We start from the raw sequence: 6224 nt of genomic DNA on the forward strand, positions 1-6224 counted from the left end.
CCATGAGTTATAATAAAGTTTGTTTTACGACAAAGTTGACTATTGTCCATGTTTAATTGATGAATTCAGATAGTAGCTTAAATCAAGTCTAAGCCTTTGAAGATTTTACTAAATGAGCCAAATCTAACCCATAATCATGTGTATTAACTATGCCAAGTTAACCACTAATTACATATTAAAAGAAGTCAAGTTCAAGATCCAACTAAAATATTTATAGACTGTTATTTGGGGTGTAAAAGAGGGTCACAAACTTTTAGTCCCACATCGGTTGAGTAGTGGAAAGGATTGTGCCTTAAATGGAGGGGCAACACCCGTTCCTCCTAGAGGCGCCTTTTGAAAGGCAAAACCGTGAGAGGGAACACCGCCCTGAAAAATGGGTGCTCTTTCCTAAAACAGACAATACCTCTGGATGGGATGCAACTCACTTTTCCTGCTCCAACAGATAGGGCGCCCCGGGTGTGTGGATCTCTCCCCCGCACAATCCTTCCCACTCGGGGGTAGTATTAGGGGTGTAAAAGGGGGTAGTGTTAGGATGGTATTAGTCCTATATCGGTTGATTAGTGGCTAAAATTGTGCCTTAAATAGAGCGGCAACACCCCTTCCTCCTAGAGGCATCTTTTGAAAGGCAAAGTCGTGAGAGGGAACATCGCCCTGAAAAGGTGGGTGTTCTTTCCTAAAGCGGACAATACCTCTGGGTGGGACGCAACTCACTTTTCCTACTCCAACAACTATGATGACTACCAGCAAAATCATAGGATTATAGGTTGGGCTATACCTAATATTTATATAAGTACCCAGAAATAGCTTTGAAGTTGACCCACTCGAATCCTATAGAAGAAAAAAAATAAACCTTTTTTATACTAAGTACTTATGAATATAGGTCTAGCCCAGTCTATAATCTTATGTTTTTACTGGTTGCACATGCTCAACCCACCAATCTAGTAGGATTTTCAGCCCAATCATCCAAATATGTCTTAAAGTAGGGTATAGCCCTATGGTTGCACCTCTCCTATATTTAAAAGAGGTTCCATGTTCAAAACTCATCTTTTATGAAACCCTTAATCCGGTCATCCATTCTTCCCTTAATTATAGGAGAAGAGGTCTAAATGTAAAAAGAATCACTGATCATAGGTAGGGAATGAGATGGAACAATATGTTAAGCAATTTATCATGAACACCAAAACATGTTTCTTTAGCCCATCTTTATAAATTCTTGAACCCAACAACAACCTCATTGCTTATTGGACCCAAACTACATCCAGCTTCGAATCCAAGCCCAACTTGACTTTTAACCAGGGTGTGAATCATACAACTTAGACAATCCCTTTCTCTAATGTCCTACTTTCGATGAGTCTCTTTGACTCGTGTATCATGGTCGTAGTGGCCGCCACAAGAGTGCCTACTTTCCACGCAAAGATCTTTAGAAAGATAGGCTTAGAAAGAATTCACTAAAAAGTCTAAAGATTGTTTCCCCATTGTAATAAATATTTTGTTATGCTTCCAAAACTTTGCTTGACTTATTGAAAGGAATTTTGACTTCTTGAATGGAATTTCTAATAGCATTATTGTGATGGTGACAATAAAAGAAAAAAGAAGAATAACTACAAAATAAAACTCACATTAGATAGAATTTTTGCAATGGTTTGCAGACCTTAAACTAATTATATCAAATATTTGTTTTGTATCTAATGCACCTTGATGCATAGTATGGAACTAATATTATATAAATTTGTTAAATTATCCAAGGAGCATCACTGCATCAAGCTTACTCCCCCCCATGCAACCATTTAGTTATTTAACGAACTGAAAAATCAGAGGCTATTATTCTCTATAGTTAGCTGATATTATTGTTGCAGGGTTGCAATTGCTATTTTGGATTTAGTCCCAACACTTGTAGATAGAATAAGAGAAATAGGTAACTACCTTGTAATGTAAAGACATGTCATGAAACTAACTCAAGTCTTGATTGAAGGAATCTGTAAATGGATCGATAACTTAAACCTAAATTTGATCTCGATTAATGCTATTATTGTCAAGTTGTAGACATCTCAAATTTGGAACTAAATTTGCTAGCAATTGTTTTCAGAATTCATTTACTGAATTTTGACATGCTAGTGTTCTTTCTCTAACACAATTCCAAAATAGTACTTTAAAAAAAAACTTGTAGCCATAAATTCGTCTCAAAAAGTAAGATATTCTTTGCACAAATTGGTCATTAGTGTTCCTACAAGTCAATATGGTTTGTTTGAAATGCTATTGTTGCTGGAAATTGGACCCGGGGGTGACCACTGGCTGAGAAGGAGGAGCTCCAGCAAGAGTAGCGGGCGGCGGTTCGTCAGCGGGTTGTGTCCTCCGGAGGACCTGCAAGAAGCCGGTGGCCAGAGTTTCTGGCGCCAGCCTTGCGATGCTTAAGTCAGAGGGGGCTATTGTGTAGGGGGAGAGAAATTATCTTCAGGAGTTTTTTTAGAGTCCAGCCCCCTTTCTAAGAGGGAGATGTTTCCTTTTATAGAGGAGTATAGGATTACCTGTGATGTGACGGGGCAAACGAGTTACCGTCATGATTGAGCACGATCATATGAATTAATGCATTGCCGTGGGAGATCAGGCTAGGGCCAATGAGTCGTCGTGGGTGATTGGACGTAGTCGAGTGGGTCAACTGGTCGCCGTGGAGGGCCTGAGACCCATGGATAGCAAGCGCATTAATTGTTGAGTGAACCGGAGATCTGCAGAGGCCATGCGCATTAACTGTTGAGTAAGCCGGAGATCTGCAGAGGCCATGCGCATTAACTGTTGAGTGAGCCGAAGATCTGCGGAGGCCATGCGCATTAATTTAAGACAGCGGTAGCAGGGCATGATCCCTGGTCAAGCTGCAGAAGGATGTGACTGCAGCGGGTGGATGGTGAGGTCGGGCTTCCGAGGTCAAGAATGCTGAGGTCGGGAGTCTCGAGGTCGAGCGCCTGGTCGGGCGCCAGGTCGGAAGCTTTGAGGTCGGGCGCCTCCAGGTCGGGCGCCTTCAGGTCGGGCGCCTCCAGATCGGGCGCCTTCAGGTCGGGTGCCTCCAGGTCGGGTGCCCGGGTCAGGAGTCTCGAGGTTGAGTGCCTCCAAGTCGGGCGCCCCCAGGTCGGGCGCCTCCAGTCGCGTGCCGGCGATGCGTTCACATGTTTTGGGGCGATCTATTTTTCCTTAACACTACTCCCCGACTTCCGAGTTCGAGCCGCTTATGAGCTCGAGCGAGGAAAGTAGTTGCCTTTACTGTACTAGTGGGGGCCAGAAAGCTTCAAATTATTCTGGCGTTCCGCGTGCTTCGGGGCATCTTTAATGAGAGGAGACGGGGCGACGCCCTTTCATTTTTTGAGATTGCTTCATGTAGTGGGCTCATGATGAGGTTGCAGGATCCAATGGGACGCCGCCTCGATTTCGCTTCTGAGGTGTCGATCCAGGTTGGTACGCCGCTTCGATTTTCGGAGCTGACGTGTGTCACGATCTGGACAGAAGGCGGAATCCCGTCTTCTGATCTAGGCCGTTGGGAGGCTCTATATAAACCCCAGACCTGGCCCTAAAAGTTCTCATTTGGCCGCCGCATTTGCTGCTCCCCTCTTCTTCCTTTGTCTCCTTTCTTTCTTTCCCAGTCGTGACCGAGTCTTCCCGGCAGTGCCCTGAGGCGATTTCCGGCGGCTCCACAGTAGGTCATTTTCCTACATTAGCTCGGAGGATTTTTCCTTTTTCTTCCTCTTTTTTCTTCCTCCTTCATCCCTTGTTTCCTTCTTCGTCTTTCTTTCTGGAATGGGTCGTGGTCCAGGTGAGGTCGGGTCTAGCCTGACCGAGGAGGAACTGGAGCTGATCCGTTCCAAATTTTTGTTTCGGACCAGATTTCGTCTTGAGCTTGCGGTTCGGTGGACCGGGTGACGAGACCTCCTCCAGGTCGGGTCGGGGCGTACATTGAGACACTCTGGGCCGGCGTTAGGTTCCCCCTACATGAGTTTGTGAACGAGTTGCTGGTGACGTACCAGCTCGTCCCAGCACAACTCGCTCCGAACTCGTGGAGGACCATCATTGGGTTTCTATCCCTTTGCCTTGCGCACGGGATATCGACCTCGGTGAACGTCTTCCGCCGGTGCTTCATGTTGAAGTCGAACCAGGCGGACAGAGAGTGGCTCTACCTCGCCTTTCGGGCGGTAGGCCACTCTTCCGAGGTGCCCCTTCCTCCATTCACGAGTGGAACGAAAAATTTTTCTTTTTTTCCTCCAAGCTCTCGTGCGGATTTGATCCGAGGTGGGGGCAGCCCTGGCTGAAGGCCCTGAATAAGCTCCCCCAGCTTTCGGCGGACGAGCAGAGGGTTATCGACGCTCTGCATGGCCTCGGAAAGAATATCCTTCTGACCGACCTCCTGAGCGAGGAGGCCTTGATGAATGTCGGCTTGAGCTCGGTGCGCCCCGAGGGTAAGAGCGGTCGCACTGCTCCTTCATTTTGCTGTCTTTTGTTTTATTCGTTTCTTTCCTTCTCTTTTGGTGCTGATCTCACACTTGAAAATTTTTTCTTCTTTTCAGACATTCCCAACATGGTGACCAGCAACATTGCACTTTTCGCCCGACTAAAAAGGAGAGCGGCTGAGGCCGACGGCGCTCATCCTGAGCCCAGGAAGAAGGCTAGGTTGGCCTCGACTTCTGCTCCTACCGAGGCGAGGGGCCCTGGGGCTGGAACTTTTGGATCCGTCCGGAAGGAGACTCTAGCTGCCGAGCATGCGAGCTCGGATTCTAGGAGGGCAAGGGATTCGGCACCCTCGGCCTGCCCCGTCCCCGTTTCCCAGCGGCCGGGGCGGCTAGTCGTCCGCCTGCGATGCTCGGGCCCCGAGCCGAGCAGGGTCCTGAGTGCGCCTCGTCCCGCCGTTCCGAGCTCGGGTAGGCCAAGCTCGTCGGGGGCCAACATCCCGAGCTCGTCCGGGGTCGGAGATCACCCCGGAAGGTGGTCTGATAACCCGAAGTCTCCGATTCATGAGGGCGATTCGGCCCTCCGTGATAGCAATGTCGCGCGCGAGGTATTTCGCCGCGCATTGCTCCCAGTTGACTGGGCCGAGTTCGAAACCGTCGATCTCGGCAATCTTGTCGATCAGACTTACTGCAATGCCGTCCGGTTAAGTCGTCTCCTCTTTCTTGCTTCGATTATTGGCATTTCCTTAACTTTCACTTATCATTGCTTTTCCTACAGCATTTTCATGAGATCGACATGCTGGTGCTCATCGCTTCGGAGTGCCAGAATGAGGCTCGGAGGGGCCAAAGGCTGCTGGAGGGGGCCGAGAAGAGGCTTGCCGACTCTGAGGCCGTGCAGTTGGAGGCCATCGCGTGGATGGACGCTGCCATAGCCGAGCGGCGATCGGCGGTCAACCAGCTCGAGGAGGAGAAAGCCTCGCGTACTCTGGCGAGGTCGGAGTTGCGCACCTCCGAGGCGCATCTAGCCGAGGCCCGCTCCGAGGCCGCCGGCTATAAGTATGAAGGGGGGTTCTCCGCCTGAAGGTCGAGCAACTCGAAGCTCGGAAAAAAAGAGTGCTGGAGCAGGCCCGAGATGCGGTGGCACTCTTCAAGGAGTCGGAAGAGTTCCGCGATCTGATGGAGGAGGAGGCCGTGGACGGATTCCTCCGCGGCTTCGAGAACTTCCGAAGGAAGATGCAGCGGTTCTGCCTCCAGCTCGACCTTAAAGATATTCGGCCAAGAATGGGGGTCGAAGTAGAGAGCGTGCTCGGAAGCTCCGACAACGGGACCTTCATGTTCCCGCCATTCTCGAGGCGGAGCAGGAGGCTGCTGGGGCTGAGGCTGATGCGGCCGAGCAAGCGGCGCAGGAGACTCCCTCTTGGGAAGTGTCACGACCCCCGCCCCGTTCCCGGCGGGCCGCCGCGACGGTCCTAGGGTGCGGGTAGGCATAAGGCCACCAGCCACCGCGTAGAACCCTACTACCTATCAATCATCAATGAATCTTGAAAAATTTGGCATGATGCATGCACAAAATGATCACTTTTCCTATAGTGACCTGTCAGGATTATCTCAATACATACAACACACTACCTGTCAGAGCAGCAATCACATAATCCGTCACATAATGAACCTGGACAATATATCAATACATTATCTCAGGCATATAACTCATATGTATAAAAATCTGGTTCCCATTCCATCTATGGTCAAACCCATATCCACAACAGGATCTACGACTGTAACTATACACTATATACA

The sequence above is a fragment of the Phoenix dactylifera genome, chromosome 1 (assembly GCF_009389715.1).
Source record: "Phoenix dactylifera cultivar Barhee BC4 chromosome 1, palm_55x_up_171113_PBpolish2nd_filt_p, whole genome shotgun sequence".
Taxonomy (NCBI): Eukaryota; Viridiplantae; Streptophyta; class Magnoliopsida; order Arecales; family Arecaceae; genus Phoenix; species Phoenix dactylifera.